Raw genomic sequence first — 19,456 nt, 5'->3', positions numbered from 1 at the left:
ATATTTAAGGCTGACGTATAAACAGAAATCTGAATTTAGCTTTACTGTAGAGAAATATACAAACTGAAATAAATTGAAGCTGAACCAAATCTGTGTGTAGGACAAGTCAGATTTTAGGGGTGAACAATTGCTTCACTGATAGGTTGAAAAAGTAATCTAGCTGTCAGTCATTCCGTCACAGACTCTGTGTAATGTTCCAGTTCAGCCTCCTCTAATTCTGGTGATTGCTAAGAAAAACAATTGCGCAGAGCAACCAATCAGGTTTTCTTTGTTGAATGATTCAAGGAATTTTTCATTGGTTCCTTTGGGCAGGTGCTGTCACTTTGCTCCATTTTTTTCTACCTGTCTCTACATCACCCCTAATCTTTCTATGCAGTAGTGTAATGCTGGGCATACACGGCTCGTTTTTGAGCCATTTAGATGGTTCGATAGATAATTTCCAACACGTTCGATCTCCTGCTCGATCGTTTTGCCGCTCGATTTCTCATAGAGGTGAATAGAAAAAGATAAGAAAAACGAGCGGAAGATAAGAGAATCGACTGCAGAATCGAGCGGGGGAAAACGATCGATTGGGAGAATCGAGCGTCAAAAACGAGCCGTGTATGCCTGGCATTAGACTTAGAGCAATATTCGGTAAATGCCAGTAAAATTCCCATGTGCACAAAGTAGTTTTACAGTTACGTGCAATGCTGAATATAATTTGCCTCTTTAAAACAGAAAGTAATAATTCATCATTAAGTGAGCAACTGTGGTTTCCCATGATGCATCACTCCTGAATATTCAAATAATCTCCTTATGCCTCTGAAAGCCAGGAATCCAGAACCACTGGTGTGTAGTGAGCCTTTAGCTTATCCATTTTACAGAGTCACATCAATCCAACATGCATACAGCTTGTTTAGGACTTTCTATTCTTCATCAGTGCGTGGAGAGTCTAAAACAAGAAGTATGCATGTTGGATTGATGTGGCAGTTCTGTGTGTGCCTGCCTTTCAGGGGCATAAAGAGATGATTTGCCTATATAGGAGTAATGCATCATGGGAAACCACAGCTGCTCACTTACAGCTGAATTATCGCAAACACCTTGTGTTTTAAGACGGCAAAATTATATTCAGCATTTCTTTTTAGTAAAAGGGCTTTTTTCAGTCTCCTTTAGCCCTTATACTTTCCTAGTGGTTCTGGCTCACCATGAGCTTTCCCCTGCACCACCTGCATTTTGTAAGTAACACATGCATTGCTACTAGTATAAAACACATGACACTACTTATGTAACAGACATGATACTAGCAATGTGTATGCTACCTGTGTACCACGAGTTGTGCTATGTGTGCAACGTGCACTACGTCACTTGCTTGGATAACGGTATACTTGCTGTGCACTGTGTGTATGGTAATTTTACCAGTGTTTAGTGAACATGGCCATCGGATGGACATTGGTAATTTTACCAGTGTTTAGTGAACATGGCCATCGGATGGACATTGGTAATTTTACCAGTGTTTAGTGAACATGGCCATCGGATGGACATTGGTAATTTTACCAGTGTTTAGTGAACATGGCCATCGGATGGACATTGGTAATTTTACCAGTGTTTAGTGAACATGGCCATCGGATGGACATCATAAACATAATCCACAAAGGTGGACTGGAATAGTCCCTGAACAGCTTTAATCCACCTATTATTGATGACCGAGTACTACTGGTCTACTCTTTACAGTATTTTTTTTATATTTTCAGTTGGATCTGTGCATAGAGAGTCTGAAAGAGCAAAAAAAAATGTACTAGTTAATAAGCGTCAAAACATTCCTAACGTGTACGTTTTTTTTTTTGGGGGGGGGGGGGGGTATTAGCCCATTAGGAGAATTTGTTCTCCGCACTAAAACCTTTCTTGACATTGTCTATTACCCTTTTTTTGTTAAACAAAATATTAAGCATATATAATAATACACATATAATTACGAATGCTCAAATAAACACAAAATCCCCATTTTGTTTAGAGTCTGCTTCATCTTTGTATTTGTTTTATTTCAGGTAGTAAAGGTGTCAGTACACATCAACTTTTTGCCTTGACCTACTGTAATTCAAAAGAGTCCACTATTGAAGGCCCGGCAAAGGAACCGAAGAAAGAAATACAATGACCCTGCTCAGAGTTTGGTGAAAATAGGCGTCAGCCATGGCGCAGTGCTACCCCACTACTTGCTCTGATTGATCTCCCAGGTGACAAGAGGTGACTACATGGAAAAACAGGGTAATCATAAATTGCATAAAAAATCAGGTAAAAAAATCAGCTAGATGGTATGATTAATATTATATATAAGGACAGTATACACCCAGAGGCGTCCCTCGGATTGGAGTCACCTGGTCCAGCAACTGCTGGTTACACCCCTTACCCGCCGGATAGAAGTAATAGTTAGCTATTACTTTGTGCATTCCTCCCCTCAAATAGCAATATTAGGCAACCTCTCCTTTGTTTTCTACATTCTGCTTCTACTGCACATTATGTGACACAATGTGCAGTAGAAGAAGACAGTATAGAGTGATTGCCCACTGTGGAGGATGGTTGGCACTTGAGACCCATGGCAGTGGAGATGGTAAGGTTGCAAAGCACGTCTGCTGTGCTAGTCTCTGCCGATATGGGAGCAAAGGGGAAGGGTATAGAAGAGGGAGGGAGGAATGACTTTGGATCCTCCCCCCCCCCCTTTCTGTATCCCATCCTAAATTACGGCTGGAGCCTTGATCCCATCCAGGTTTAATAACTGTCAAGTTTGTAAAAATAACCCCCCACGACTCGCACTTATGCAATGTGGTAGCCAGAGGTGGCCTCAGTATTAGGTAGCCAGATGATACCCAGTATAGACTGCCAGATGTCCTACCCATGTGTAGGTAGCCAGATGATCACCTCAGTGTATGCAGCCAGATGAAACCATATTAGAGGTAGTCACAAAAAAACACCACCCAGTATAGGTAGCTAGATGTCCCTCCCCCTCAGTAAAGGTAGCCAGATGTCTGCACTGGTATAGTTAGCCAGATGACCCCTCCCCCTCACAGTGTAGGTAGCCAGGTGACTCCCCCACTACAGGTAGTCAGATGACCCCCATTATAAGTTGCCAAACATCCCCCCAATATAGGTTTCCAGATGACCCTCCCAGTATAGGTGGCTAGATGACCCTTTCCCAGTATAGGATGCCAGATGACCCTTTCCTTGTATAGGAAGCCAGATAACCCCACCAATATAGGAAGCCATATGACGCTGCCATCAGCACATGAACCCCCCCCCCCCCAGTTTAGGAATTAAGATTACCCTGCCCTTAGTATAGGTAGCCAGATGACCCCCCGTATAGGTGCTAAGATAGGGTGCCCCCATCCACATGCAGAGTATGCAGCAGAGAGGAACTGACCTCTCCACTCCTGTCCAGGTGGCACAGTTCCTCCTGTGTTCTTCCATCATCTTCCAATGCCCGTTTACCGTGACCTGATGGCATGTACGCAGGGCCGGGTTTACCATAAGGCACTGGAAGCACACAGGAAGGAGTACACTTGCCGGACAGGAGGGTGTAACTTCGCTCCAAGACAAGACAAGACAAGACAAATAACATTTATATCGCGCTTTTCTCCGGGCGGACTCAAAGCGCCACTGTGCTAATTCTCTGCAGGGGCCTCAGTGGAGCAGTATGGATGCCAGATAGCCTTCCAGGGAGTTTATCTACTTACACATTTTTAAAGCAAAAGTCTTTCTCCTAGAGCTTCCTTAAATCTTTAGCAGCTTTAAATAAACCTTGCAACATACTCCATACCCAAGTACAAAGTGTATACATCAGATATTTTGCAATACGTGTGGGTGACAATTATTGCAGATGAGATCTAAGCAATTACTATTCGAAACCTAGATAAGGCTTGCATTCACCGCCTTTCAGCTGCTCCTGTGGACGTGCCAGGGACTTGCAAGCACTTAGCACAGACCAGTGCCGGATTTACAGGTCAGGAGCCTATAGGCACAAAAGTTTTGCCTCCCTAAGCCCCACCCCTCAGCACAGACCACACCCACAAATCACGGTCCCTTTTCTTATGAAATAAACCACACAAGGTAATGTAGACGCGTACGTACAAAAAGGGCGCCCGGACAAAAAGGGCGCGGGGTGTAAACGCTAATTAATAATTAATCATTAATAGCGTTTATAAAAATGCATCCATCTGAAAATGGCGCCTGCGAATAATGGCGCACGGTGTTGCCGCTAATCTGTTTGCCGCTTATCGCTATTTAACGTTAAAGCCTTATTGTTATTTAACGTTAAAGCCTTATTGTTATTTAACGGTAAAGCCTTATTGTTATTTACCGTTAACACACAGAACCCTCTCTGTACCTATCCCTAACCCCTAAACCCCCCCTGGTGGTGCCTAACCCTAACCACCCCCTGGTGGTGCCTAACCCTAAGACCCCCCTGGTGTTGCCTAACCCTAAGACCCCCCTGGTGTTGCCTAACCCTAAGACCCCCCTGGTGTTGCCTAACCCTAAGACCCCCCTGGTGGTGCCTAACCCTAAGACCCCCCCTGGTGGTGCCTAACCCTAAGACCCCCCTGGTTGGTGCCTAACCCTAAGACCCCCCTGGTGGTGCCTAACCCTAAGACCCCCCTGGTGGTGCCTAACCCTAAGACCCCCCTGGTGGTGCCTAGCCCTAAGACCCCCCTGGTGTTGCCTAACCCTAAGACCCCCCTGGTGGTGCCTAACCCTAAGACCCCCCCTGGTGGTGCCTAACCCTAAGACCCCCCCTGGTGGTGCCTAACCCTAAGACCCCCCCTGGTGGTGCCTAACCCTAAGACCCCCCCTGGTGGTGCCTAACCCTAAGACCCCCCTGGTGGTGCCTAACCCTAAGACCCCCCTGGTGGTGCCTAACCCTAAGACCCCCCCTGGTGGTGCCTAACCCTAAGACCCCCCTGGTTGGTGCCTAACCCTAAGACCTCCCCTGGTGGTGCCTAACCCTAAGACCCCCCTGGTGGTGCCTAACCCTAAGACCCCCCTGGTTGGTGCCTAACCCTAAGACCCCCCTGGTTGGTGCCTAACCCTAAGACCCCCCTGGTTGGTGCCTAACCCAAAGACCCCCCTGGTGGTGACTAACCTTAAGACCCCCCCCCCAGTGGTGCCTAACCCTAACCTTGACTGTGTTACATTAAATCCATTCCCCGTTTTGCAGTTAAATAACGTCTGCAGTTTGGCTTATGTAGGGCGCTATTGATAAATAACGTTAGTGTGTGCCACTATTGATAAATAACATTAGTGTGTGCCACTATTGATAAATAACGTTACTGTGTGCCGATTTTCTTCTTTTTTCCCTGTGCGCCATTATTATGCAGTACTAACGATAAATAGCGATAAGCGTATCTTTTTAATGCGGCGCCATTTTTATGCATAGGCGCTGTGCGCCATTATTCACTGATCCCTATAAAAATAGTGTGCTATATTTCATTTACAAATAATGTTTTACAAAATTATAAATCATTAAATAATGTTTATGAAATCGGCAATTGTGAAAACGTTAATCTTCCCTGTTTCAAAAGTTAAACTTATAATTACGTTTATTAAAAAAACAATAATATATGTTTAATTGTTATAATTGTATATTATTGTGAATAACCTTCACTTATGGTTTGTTCTTATAATAAAATCTGAAAATATTCTTTATAACGATGATATAAATATAACTACGTTCGTAATAAGTGTTGTAAAACATTAGTAAGTATTACTAAAATTTTACTAAAACTATACCTAAGCCTAGTCTTACACAGAACCCTCCCTGTACCTATCCCTAACCCCTAGACCCCCCTGGTGGTGCCTAAACCTAAGACCCCCCTGGTGGTGCCTAAACCTAAGACCCCCCTGGTGGTGCCTAACCCTAAGACCCCCCTGGTGGTGCCTAAACCTAAGACCCCCCTGGTGGTGCCTAACCCTAAGACCCCCCTGGTGGTGCCTAACCCTAAGACCCTCCTGGTGGTGCCTAAACCTAAGACCCCCCTGGTGGTGCCTAACCCTAAGACCCCCCTGGTGGTGCCTAACCCTAAGACCCCCCTGGTGGTGCCTAAACCTAAGACCCCCCTGTTGGTGCCTAAACCTAAGACCCCCCTGGTGGTGCCTAAACCTAAGACCCCCCTGGTGGTGCCTAAACCTAAGACCCCCCTGTTGGTGCCTAAACCTAAGACCCCCCTGGTGGTGCCTAAACTTAAGACCCCCCCTGGGGTGCCTAAACCTAAGACCCCCCTTTATTATGTGGATAATAATGTTTTACTAATTGTGGCTGCAAAAAATATATTGCAATTTACGTGACGTACTGATCGCTTTATTTTGTGAATAATAATGTTTTACAAACAGTAAGGGATAAAACTTTAAATAATGTTTTAATTAGTTAAATAAGATAAATATGTTTAGTATTTTTATAAACGTTATTCGGCACGGGTGCATTTTATAAACGTAAATCACCACAAGCACACTTATAAATCATTAAAAATCTCCGGGCGCCGTTTGTAAACGTTATTTATGTCCGGCGCCCTTTTTTCCTGCTCGGCGCCCATTAAACGTTATTTATTATGAGAGTGAATGGCGGCGCCCTTTTTGTCCACTAGCTGCCTGCGCCCTTTTTTCCCGCTTCCAATGTAGACATGTAGAGAATACCAACAATATGCAGATATTACCAACACCATGCAGAATTCAAAATATTACCAACAAGCAGATAATTCAAATCACAAGGAAATTTACTTATAACATAAAAATTGTTTCTAGGTTAAATGGACACTGAGGAGTGCCCGAATTTAAAAGACTGCACTTACCTGGGGCTTCCTCCAGCCAGAAAATCGCACATGCGCAGACCTGTGATGCCGACCGCCGTGATGACGCGTAGTGGCCGGCGTTATGATGAGCGCCGTAACGAACCAGAAAGAGCAGGACCAACAGCCGGCTCGGGTGTCGCCGGTAACGGGGGCCGGCGGAGGTGCATGGAGAAGAGCCAGGAGGACGCCGGGGGACCTCGCGGCCTGTGGTGGACTGGAGGAAGCCCCAGGTAAGTGCAGTCTTTTAAATTCGGGCATTCCTCAGTGTCCCTTTAATGATCAGATGGGGATTTAGCATTAGTGTGTAGTTTAGTGATCAGGAAGTTTAAATTATGGTTTAGCAATGATTTGGTGTTAGATCTGTCTGGCATACAAGAATGTTTATTAATAGCTCCAAAACCTGTGGAACTACAAGAATCAGCATGTCTTACACATCTGTGAGATCTAGGGATGAGTGCTCTGCATCGAACGCTGTTCAGAACAATTCGGAACAGAACACGATTTTAAAGCATAGCGGACTGCAGCATGGGGCTTAACTCACCCAGTGACACTGCCTTCAATGGTGTGTTCTAGCAGCGCCAGCTACTTCCTCGCAATCGTCCTCTGCACCGTGCAGCGACAGCGGGGCAGCGGCGGAGAGCGGAGGTGACAGCGTGGGACAGTCGGCTGCAAGGAGCTGGAGAAAGCTCCAGGTGAGTAAAGCAGATTTTTGTAAATTCGCCTGATGATTCCTTTAAAGGGATACTTAAAGGGAAGTCACCTGGAAAAGAAAGGGTTTCACTTACCTGGGGCTTCTACCAGCCCCCTGCAGCTGTTCTGTGCCCGCGCAGCCACTCACAGATGCCCTGGTCCCCTGCTGCGGTTTGGTTTCATTTTCGCTGACCCGGAGTTGGCGGGCCACTGCGCCTGCGTAGCCCTGGCAACGCGTATACCTGCTCACGTTGATGTCCGCAATAACACCCTGTGCAGCAAGGATACATGTTGTTTTGAGACAGCGAAAACAAAACTAAGCTGCAGAGGGAAAACGGAGGATCGTAGAGGACTAAAGTGGGCACAGGTTGGCTGCAGGGGGCCAGTAGAAGCTCAAAGTAAGTGAAACCCTTTTTTCCAGGTTACTTAAGGATCCATTTAATATTGTATTCTAACTTAGAAATATTGTGAACTGGAACATACCATGTAGGGCAGCACACAGAGGAGGTGTCTTACGCGGCATGGGGTGACTTACTCCCCCCACCCCATGCCGCGGCCCGCTGTGCTCCAAATTCATGTTCTGTTCTGAGTTATTTGGTAAAGCGTTCGGATGCAGTGCGCTCATCCCCAGTGACATCAAACTGAAAAGCTGCATTATTATACAGTATAAACAGTTTTTTTTTTTGGAATTCAGCACGAGGAAGGCACAGGACATCTTGATTTGTGGTGCAAACTGACCTTAGCCTGGCACAGAAGCTGTGACCTAAGCCCTATCTCTGCGTCTGACCTCAGATCAGACAGCTCCCTCTGTTCACTGCTCCTGCCTGTGTGTCTCCCTGCAGCCAAGACTTCCATATTCTCTGTGTGCAGAACAGCTGGCTGCCGTCTTTCAGATGAGACTCACAGACAGACAGCCAAAGCCAGGAGGCAGGGCCGGGCCGAGGCATAGGCTGGAGAGGCTCCAGCCTCAGGGCGCAGTGTAGGAGGGGGCGCATAATTCATTCAGCTGTCATTCCTAATTGTGTTTGAAGCAGAGAGAAATAATAAAAGGGGATACATTGCAGTGACTGCAAGCCAGATAACTAGAGATTAAGGTGTTGGGGAGGTTGTGGGCCCTGTGGCGCCTCTTAGTCTAATAGCAATTAGTGTGTGACGGCTGGAGAGGCAGGGATGGAGGGGCGCACTTTGCTGTCTCAGCCTTGGGTGCTGGAGGACCTTGTCCCGACTCTGCCAGGAGGAAGTGAGTGACCTGATCACTACTCGCGCACTCACTCCTCTAGTGTTGCAGCCTGATAAGAGTGCCGTTCTTCACAGAGACGGCAAGATAAAAGTTTCCTGTCCATAATACCTGCTTGCCTGCTTCAATGAGAAGGGAGAGAGACATTAGGAACGCTACAGCTGTGTGGATCGGATCCCCAGCACGATGCCCAGTGCCCAGCCAGATGTATTTGAGGAGAGAATGGAATGCTCTTCACTCCTGCTTTTGTCACAGACCACCAGGCGCTGAATGCCTGTAGACTGCAGCGATTAAGGGCAAGCACAGCACTGCAATCACAAGTGAGTGCAGCAGACGGTGGCTGATGAGTGGGACACTGGCTGGCTGCATCTGTTTCTGTGAGCAGCTGCTGCGTGAGTGGGCGGGGCAAGCGGCTGTGACAATGACATCATGCTCCCCACTTTTCTAATGCGTAGGGGACATTCAGCGAGCCGCCTTTGGCCTTAAAAGCGCCTGTAGGCACGTGGCTAGGGTGCCTAATGCTAAATCCGGCCCTGGCACAGACACTACTTGTAGGAGAGTTGTCCATCCTATGGAGGACCAGAAGAACATGGCAGCAGCCACACTAAGACATGTCATATGGTGTCAACTGCATGTCAACTGCAAGTGTGCAGCTGCATATGATCGAGGCTCTGCATAGCTTTGTACAGCACCAACCAGTGCATGGCGCATCAGTGAGATGAATGCTAGACAAAATTTCTGTTGAAATCTTGTTTGATAAGGGCTTTGATCAGGGTGGGCAAACTTTTTGGCTCGAGGGCCACATGGGATTCTCAAGCTTGACTGAGGGGCCGGACCAGAATAAGAGTGAGTGCAACGCACATAGAAAAAAGTGGGCGTGGTCATGACAGGATTTGGGTATAGCTAACTGTACTGTAACAGTGTAACACAAAGACACCGGGCTTGAGTTTTCTCCCAAAACATAGTTAAGAAAGGTTATTAGATAAGGTTCCACTCATCCCCTGTCCAAAGAAAAAACCCACACACATAATAAATGTTAAGAACAGTGTAACACACACACACACACACACACACACACACACACACACACACACACACACACACACACACACACACACACACACACACACACACACATACACACACACACACACACACACACACACACACACACACACACACACACACACCTGTGCCTGTCTGTGACTGAGCTCTCTGCACACACAGAGTTAACAGATACACTGTGGGGGAGTTCACCCTCCCCTCATGGCTCACTCTGGAGTCTCTGGAGTCAGATTAGAGAAGACTGCCGTCAGAAACATGTGAAGGGAATTAGATAACAGTAAACAAAGAGATAAGGATTCAAATGTATACACCAATACTTAGCAGCACTTCGCACTTCCCAAACATTTCCTATCTCGATTGAAAAGACATGCTAATCGATAGTGTTCCTTTAATTAGGCAACATTTCACATAAATAGGCATAGTGCCCCCCCATAAACATAATTAGTCAGAATCAACTCCGACATTAGTAATTTTTTTTAACTGTATACTTCTGTCATTCCTTTGGTATATTTCTATCCTTTTACACCATTTTCATCTGTAATCTGAACTGAACTGCAGTGCCTCTGGAAGGGAAGAGGCATCATGGGAGCTGTGGTGCCTCTGTGGAGGGGTAGGGGTATGCTGGCAGCTGTAGTGCCTCTATAGCGGGGGGGGGGCATGCTGGGAACTGTTTTAAGTTTACTCCTATGGAAACACCAGTCTTGGCTAGCCCCTCTAATTCTTACCCTACCCCGGCTAACTTGTTCACCCTGAACACCACCTCAGTTCTGACTGCCCCCTCTATCCTTTTTTTTCCAACCCCCACCTCACTGATATCTCCTTGCCATGAACACCTCTTCAAGTACTGCTCCTCTCCACCGTTACACCCCCCTTCCTTGCTCGAGTTGACCTCTACACCCTCAATTTTAAATGCCCCTCTGCATTTTAACATCTTCTTTAGTTGAACTAATACAGTTCGAACTGCCTCTGGTTGAACTCAATGGACGTATGTCTTTTTTCAACCCAAATAACTATGTAACTATGTACGTCCTTTCACACATACGCACACACAGCGCCAACTTAGCAATCCTGAAACACATAAAATAAACCAATAGATACTTATCTTTTAGTAGGGTGGTGGTGGGTTTATTGTGTTTTGCATTTGTGTATTGATGGGAGGGTGGAGGGGATGGTGAGGATGCTGTTAGTTGGGCAGGGGGAGAGGAGCTGGTGGCTGGTGACAGTGGGCCTTGGGCGCTAAAAAGTACAAATCCGACCCTGTTGATTGGACCAATGCGAATCCAATGAACTGATTTTTTTTGCTGGCATATCCTATTGTAACGATTGGTGTAGCAACACAGATGTCTGATTATGTGTGATCTGCAGAATCACCAATAATACAGACGTTATACCTGATTATGTGGTGATCTGCAGTATCACCAATAATACAAGTATAGCTGGTAACCAATGAGGTATGTAGTGCTTGGTGTAACAGTAACAGAATAGTTTAGCTAGACCTCACCAGAGGAGCTGGTGGGTACAATAGAACACTGTACTGATTAGTTTGGCTCAACCTCACCAGAGGAGCTGGTGGGTACTATCAGGACACAATAACTGATAGTTTAGCTTAACCTCACCTGAGGAGCTGGTGGGTACAATCAGAGGAGCACCTCACCAGTGACAAGGGCTCACTGGTGAGTAGAGAAGTCAGACAAGCTATGATCAGTAACGAGCGAGCAGGCACAGTACAGAATCAACAGGAAAAAGAATAGTAAGATATCAGGCAGGGTTCAGCAACAGAGTCAGATGGGCAGATGTACAGGAACGATAAGCAAGAGCAGAGTCAGAGGGTAGCATACACAGAATATCAATAAACAGTAAACAATATCCTAGTCTTGTGTGAAATTCCTGGTTTCCTCCCAGATCAAAGCACACCGGATACTATCTAAGGTCTGAGCGCTAGCACATAAGTATTGGCAACAGCAGACAAGTTTCGAGTGAACAGAGAAGGCTTGTGAAGCAGAGGAGACCCCACGGCCGCGCCCACAACAATCAGCCAATCCGGAGGGTCGTGCGTCTCCTCTGATGTCAGCCGACCGGCCGGTCAGCTGACGCGCCTCCTCCCTGCATAAAGGTCCTGTCTCCTCACGCGCCTGCACAATATGGCAACTCTTTGTGCAAACGACAGACCCGTCCTTGGCGTACTAGTCGCCAGAGGCACGGGCAATGTCCCTGAACAGGAAGGCAAGGCGGCTGCGGAAACACCCTGCGTGTCCGCAGCCGCCATTACTGCGGATGTTACACCTATACTTTCCTATTTCAGCAGTACTAAGAACCCTGACAAATACATTTTCACATTTTCAAACAAGGATTTCCTATTGGCCTGTTCACTGGGATTCTTGACCAGGAAGGACTCCCATTGTTTAGTGCATAGACCAATAAGTAGCTCCAATGGAAAATTCAAAGATGGTTTTACATTTACATTTTACAGAGCTACCCATTGGTCCTTACACTGATCTTACCAATCAGAATCCCTCTCGGGAGGATTACCCAACAGAGGTACAGCGGAGTCTGGGTGCTTGCTGAGGTATGGCGGTTAGTGATGATGATAATCTGCTAATTACAATTACGCAAAATTTCACATAAGATTTCACAATTATGGCCACACGGAAATTCAGTTGATTTTGCGTAATCAATTTATAATTGTGTGTAATTTCGTGCAAACGCTGCTAACGCTTAATTACTATGCCCCCATACGTGCTATTGTCACCAATTTTTTTTCCCCAAAAATACTTGTAGTTTTTGAGAAAATTGATTTTAGTTATAGTATTTAAAGGAAAATTACAAATGGTCATTTTACCGAGTTTTTAAATTGGTTTTCTCAAAAGTCTTTTTTTTTTATATGTTCCTGCTGTTCCCCTTAACATACCTAGCAATTTTGGTGATGATAGCATGTATGGTAGCTTTGCTATTAACTGCTAAATTTGGTGCAAAATTACACATCATTGCGAAATAACAGTACCTGAATATGGTTGCAAACAAAATTAATTATGAGTTTTTTCCAAAATTTCATCTTACGAATTTGGCTCGTAATTGCGAATTACAATGCGAAAATTAGGTGGGCTGACTCGACAATCAAGATTTGAGAAGAAATAAAGCCGGAAGAACAGAAAAAAAAAAATAACAAAATAAGAATAGAAAACTAGAATGAAAGAAAAGGCAAAAACGTAGGTTACAGTAGGTACAAATGGAAATGCAGGAAGAAAACAAAAGTACACATTAGAAGACAACACCACAAAACAAAAGTAAACAGATGGAAAAAAAGATTTTGCTAAAGACTTTACTATTACCACTTTCTTCTTAATAGGTAGGGTCATTTCCCTATTTACATAGAATATTATTATTAAAGGGTCTCCCAGATTCTACCATAGGTCCAGTACCTAACTCTACTATCATGGGGGTAGTTACCCTCACCTCATTGGCATCTTGACATGGACAAGGAGGCTTTCCAGAAGAGCAGAAGAATTTCTATCCCTCTCTTGCATTACTTCTCATGTCATGGACAAAGCAGGCTTGTATTGTTCAGGTGGTGGAGCCCCATGCTCAGCCATTCTCTCAATACTAGCCAGGTAGGGGGAAGGGTTTAAAAAAGGCATGGGGAGGGGTGCACATGTTTTTTGTTACATCCTATATAATAAACTCCCTGTCGCTGTGTCCCTGTGTCTATACACTGTGCCATTGTGCATGGCGTGCATGCGCGGCATGCGGATGGACTTCAGAGAGCAGAGAAGGACGGGTGAAGGGGACGGGCATGTGCGCTTGTGTGCTCACGTCACTGCCATGCATGTGAGAGTGTGGCCGAGCGCGCACTTTGCGGGGTGGGAGGGGGGAGAGAGATCACGGCCAAGGCCTAGCGCCCATTTTTTAAACAAGCGGGTCTTTTAAGTAGTTTAGTTATATTGTTAAAAAGTAATACATTAAAGAGACACTGAAGCGAGAATAAATCTCGCTTCTTGTCTCATAGTCAGCAAGGGCATGTGTGCCCCTGCTAAAACGCCGCTATCCCCCGGCTAAACAAGGGTCCCTGACCCCCCAACCCCCCCCCCCCCTGCAAAATCAACGACCAACTTGGTCGTAGATTTTGCTGCTCTTCAGGCAGGGCTAACGGCTGCAGCACTGCCTCTCGGCGCCGTCTATCAGCGGCGCATCGCCGCCTCTCCCCCGCCCCTCTCAGTGAAGGAAGACTGAGAGGGGCGGGGAGAGGCGGAGATACGCGCTGACAGACGCGCGTGAGGCAGGGCTGCGGCGGTTAGCCCTGCCTTAATCCGGAAGAGGGGATGCGCTGCCCGGAGGGGATTTTGGGGGGTAAGGGACCCTCGTTTAGCCGCGGGATAGCGGCGTTTTAGCAGGGGCACACATGCCCCTGCTGACTATGAGGTCTGAAGCGAGATTTATTCTCGCTTCAGACTCTCTTTAAATAAGTTTATACTAATAAGAAATGGTGACTAAAGTACCATTTCAGATGAGCAGCAGGTAATAGGTTTCATGATCATCTGCCCTCATTTTTTAAGTCAAACAATGCCTCCCAACATCTTATTCACTAATGTAATCAGAGGAAAGAATTCCTTTGTTTTCATTGGGCAGGGTGTACATTCGGATGCAAACATATACACCAAAAATTAACAAATCTCATTATTTAACATGTTTTTGTATTATGTTGCTGATAAAAGCCTTATTTAACCCTCCTGCACAAACATTGGACCTGATGTACTATGTAAGTCTGTACAGGGGTGGACTGACAACTCATGGGGCCCACGGGCAATAGGAGATTATGGGGCCCTGTACCAGTGTCACCCACATTTCATGGTATTTTTTACAGAGTAAGATCTAATAATTTACTGCCGACAGATATTTTATACTGATAAAAAAAACATCCTCGCGGCACGCTGAAAAGTGGTTGTGGTCACGCAACAGATTCTGGGCGTGGTCATGGGTGGGGCAAAATATACATGACTTTGGCAGTGGTGTAAAAGGTCTGTTGGGGAAGTTTGAGCTCTGCCTTAGTGTTTCCCCCCAAAATACATGTAATCTGACCGAATTTCACCAAAAATCTACGCCATTTGGCAGAGGTTCCTCCAAAATACAGATAATATGGCAGTCATTCCCCCAAAATAGACGTACTCTGGCAGGAGCAGTTTCCCTAACATACACATAATTTGGCAGCGGTTGCGCAAAATATGCATAATCTGGTAACGAATCACCCAAAATACATGTAATCTTGCTGCAGTGGTTCCCCCAAAATACACATAATCTGGAAGCAGCGGTTCCCCCAACATACACAACATACACAATCTAACATCGGTTCCCCAAAAATACACAATCTGGCAGCTGTTCCCCAAAATACACGTAATCTAGCTGCAGCGGTTCCCCAAAAATAGTTAATCTGGCAGCAGGTACCCCAAAATAGGTGCCCCCAGTATAGGTAACAAGTCTAAAGGTATCCCCAGTGGAAGTAACCAGGTGTATTGGTGTTCCCAGTACAGGTATCCAGGTCTATAGGTGTCCCCAGTATAAGTAGCCAGGTCTATAGGTGTCCCCAGAATAGATAACCAGGTCTATAAGTGTCCCCAGTTCAGATAGCCAGGTCTATAGGTGTCCCCAGAATAGGTAGCCAGGACTATAGGTGTCCCCAGAATAGGTAGCCAGGTCTATGGGTGTCCCCAGTATAGATAGCCAGGTCTACAGGTGTCTCCAGAATAGGTAGCCAGGTCTATAGGTGTCCCCAGTACAGATAGCCAGGTCTATAGGTGTCTCCAGTATAGATAGCCAGGTCTATAGGTGTTCCCAGCATATGTAGCCAGGTCTATAGGTATTCCAAGGATATATGTAGCAATGTGAATAGGTGTCCCCAGTATATGCAGCCAGGTGTATAGGTATCCCCAGTATATGTAGCCAGGTCTATAGGTGTCCCCAGTATAGCCAGGTGTATAGGTGTCCCCAGTATAAGTAGCCAGGTGTATAGATATTCCCAGTATATGTAGCCAAATCTATAGGTGTCCCCAATAAAAGTAGCCAGGTGTATAGGTATTCCCAGTATATGTAGCCAGGTCTATAGATGTCCCCAGTAAAGCCAGGTGTATAGGTGTCCCCAGTATAAGTAACCAGGTGTATAGGTATTCCCAGTATATGTAGCCAGGTCTATAGGTGTCCCCAGTATAAGTAGCCAGGTGTATAGGTATTCCCTGTATATGTAGCCAGGTCTATAGATGTCCCCAGTAAAGCCAGGTCTATTGGTGTCCCCAGTATATGTAGCCAGGTGTATAGGTATTCCTAGTATATGTAGAAATGTGTATAGGTGTCCCCAGTATAGCCAGGTGTATAGGTGTCCCCAGTATAAGTAGCCAGGTGTATAGGTATTCCCAGTATATGTAGCCAGGTGTATAGATGTCCCCAGTAAAGCCAGGTCTATAGGTGTCCCCAGTATATGTAGCCAGGTGTATAGGTATTCCCAGTATAGGTCTTAGTTGTCCCCAGTACGTAGCTAGGTCTATAGGTGTCCCCCAGGAGGGGAGAAGCGCAGTGAAAGGGAGCGGTGTACAAAGTGTGGGGAAGGGGGGGGGGGAAGTCTCCCCCCTTTCCCTCACCTTGGGGCCCTGTTCCTGGCTCTTCCCTCTGGTAACTCGGCGGCTAACACCGGACGGAGACTTACTGCTGTTCCTGCCTCCAGCCAAGGGACTCTCTGCTCTGTGCGCAGCTTTTCTTGTCTACTAGCCGCGCACAGAGCAGAGCGTCCCTTGCGGCTGGAGGCAGAAACGGCGGTAAGTCTCCGCCCGCTGCCCACTGTTAGCCGCCGAGTTACCGGAGGGGAGAGCCAGGAAGGGGGGCCCCAAGGTGAGGGAAGGGGGGGGACTTCCCCCCTTCCCCACACTGTGCACACCGCTCACTTTCACTGCGCTCCTCCCCTCCAGCTCAGGGTGCTCTGGCGGGCCCCCCCCTGACCACGGGCCCTCGGTCCGTGCCCGAGTGCCCAAATCGTCAGTCCGCCCCTGGTCCGGTAAAGTTGCTGTGCTCAGGCAGCGTACAGCAATTTAACTGTTACTAGCGCAGTGTGAACACCGACCATTAACCTATTAGCGGCACGTGCATTACTGCGGTAAGGCAAGCATTGCTATGGTAACGCGTGTTATCCCATGCATTACCTTGTGCGCATTAATCTGGTAATGAGTGCAGCACTAATGAGTTAACGCCCGGTGCTGCCTGCGCACGCCAACTTTACTGGACTATAATGCATCAGGCCCTTATGGTCACATAGCTTTTTACGCGCTAACAATGTGAAACTCACCTGTTTCAATCCTCTCTGTAAATTGTTATGAAGTTCGCAGTGATGGCTGACCCTCTTTTGTAAACTTATATATGTTAGAAGAGCCCACAAAGGCAGACACAATCCCTAAAGGTGTGTACACACATCCAGTTTTTATTGGCCAATGATTGGCAAATTTTACAACTTTCATGTAGTATGAGAGCCATCATAATATTTAAAATCTGTTGGCCCTCATGCTACACGGAGGAGGAAAAATTGGCCAGTAATTGACCAATAAAAGCTGGATATGTGCTAGGCTTAAATGTCAACTTTCCAACCACCTCCATGTAGTAGGAGAGTTTACCTACACAAACCGTTCAGAGTATTCAAAATCTGTTGGCCCTCATACTACATAGTGGTAAAATTAGCCAATCATTAGCCAATCAAAAATGAAGGTGTCTACCAGGCTTTGACATTTGGAGTAGCTGTGAGTCAGATGCAGTGCTGCCCACTATGGAGGGCATACCATAGGAGCAACCTGGGCACTAGCCTCAAGGCCCCGAAGTGGCCAAACTCCCGCAGGTCTCCCATCAACTTAACTTTGTCCCTCGGGCCCCTGCAGAGTTCTCAGCAAAGTAGCGTCTCACCTGTCCTGGCGGGCACACTCCTTTGTCAGTCCTTGGCTCCATGTACGCCAATCTTCATCCTTGCAGGGATGCTTCACCTCCATGACCTGCCCGATATTAATATGTAATAACATGCTGCGGGTCACAGAAAAGATGCAGCTAGCAGTGGATGAAACACAAATATACGGTAATTTTTTTTGGTGTATTCCTTTTCACTATTTCCATATTGAACCTTATACCGTGAAACAATTTAAGGCAGATGGTTGTCTCCCCAGTGCACTCCTCTCCAACTAGTAAATACAACACCACCCTCCAGAAGAACTCCCATAGTCTTAAATCCTGTATGTTCCAAGGTGATAATATTTGAGCTCTATTGGTTTGTTATAGAATAATACATAAAAAATGAGGGCAGTTAGGCCACTGCATTATTGTAGTTGCAGTACTAAGCTTCTTATTTTCCTATGTCCTATTTTTTAAAACTTGTCAATAAAATTACTTTTACACCGCCAGCAAGCAAGAATATCCTCAAAACAATTTTGACAGTGCTTTTTCATCTACCGTATATACTCGAGTATAAGCCAAGATATTGGGTCCAAAAATGTGGCCCAAAAGTGGGGGTCTCGGTTTATACTCGAGTCACTTAATTTTCATCTACCCCCGAGTGCCTTCTCGTGCCCTCCCTGTGTCCCCCGCCATATATGGGTGAAATAATTGTGCTCCTTCACCTCACCAGTATGCTAGCAGCTCCCCCGAGTCCCCCGCCTGTGTACTCCACCATATATGTGCGGAATGATGATGTGACAATATAGCATGTCAATGGTTCATTTACCGTATGTGAGTGACTGCAGCTTCCCCGAGCGTCTCTTACCCCCCCCCCCCCCCCCGTTGGAGCGATGTGCTGGTTCCGGGCTGGCATAGCGGTGCAAAGTATTCATTCACAGGACCATGCTGCCTGAAGGAGTCTCATGTCTGTGAAGCCACTAGAGCGTGTCACAGACATGAGACTCCTTCAGGCAGCGTGATCCTGTGAATAAATGCTGTGCACCGCTATGCCAGCCCGGAACCAGCACATTGCTCCAGCGGAGGGTAAGAGAAGCGCGGGGGATCCACAGCTGCTCACATACTGGTAAATGAGCCGCTGACATGCTATATAGCCACATCATTATTCCTCACATATATGGTGGGGGACACAGGCGGGGGACATGGGGGAGCTGCTAACATACTGGTGAGGTGTAGGAGCACAATTATTCCACCCATATATGGCAGTTGACACAGGCAGGGCATGAGCAGGCACTGGGGGAACATATGTCATGCGTGCTGCAATATGCATGATTCAGCTGCACCATGATGCCACCAGCATCTGGTGGAGGGGGCACATATGTCATGCGTGCTGACATATGCATGATTCAGCTGCACCATAATACCACCAGCATATAGTGGAGCGGGCATTCAGGATGTTATTAGCAATAATAGGTTTACATTAATTTTGTAAACCTATTATTGCTATCTGCTACTTTTTTGTGCTTTTCCTGTGTATGGTTGTGGCCGGTCATGGTTGAGAGTGGTGTTGTAGTTGTGGCATTTCCTATCCTCGGCTTATACTCGGGACATTCAATTTTTCCTGTTTTTTAAGGTACAAGTTAGGGGGTCGGCCTATACTCGGGTCGGCTTATAGTCGAGTATATATGGTACTTTTTCAGTTGAAAAGTGAAGTTATTTTAGATAGAAGATTAAAAATTATCTCTTAGGA

General features: G+C 46.4%; 1 long non-coding RNA gene across 1 annotated transcript in view; it reads left to right on the top strand.

Annotated features, from left to right (window-relative positions):
• The window catches only part of LOC137544364 (uncharacterized), a 79,851-nt gene that overhangs the window by 8,768 nt on the left and 51,627 nt on the right, over nt 1–19,456 (top strand). The window contains exon 2 of the long non-coding RNA XR_011025833.1: nt 2,025–2,220. This is a non-coding gene — a long non-coding RNA (uncharacterized lncRNA). The remainder of the gene's footprint in view (nt 1–2,024; nt 2,221–19,456) is intronic.

Source organism: Hyperolius riggenbachi, chromosome 2 (genome assembly GCF_040937935.1).
Source record: "Hyperolius riggenbachi isolate aHypRig1 chromosome 2, aHypRig1.pri, whole genome shotgun sequence".
In the NCBI taxonomy this organism is placed as follows: Eukaryota; Metazoa; Chordata; class Amphibia; order Anura; family Hyperoliidae; genus Hyperolius; species Hyperolius riggenbachi.
The sequence above is the reverse complement of the archived record's forward strand: the minus strand, read 5'-3'. Positions and strand labels throughout refer to the sequence as shown.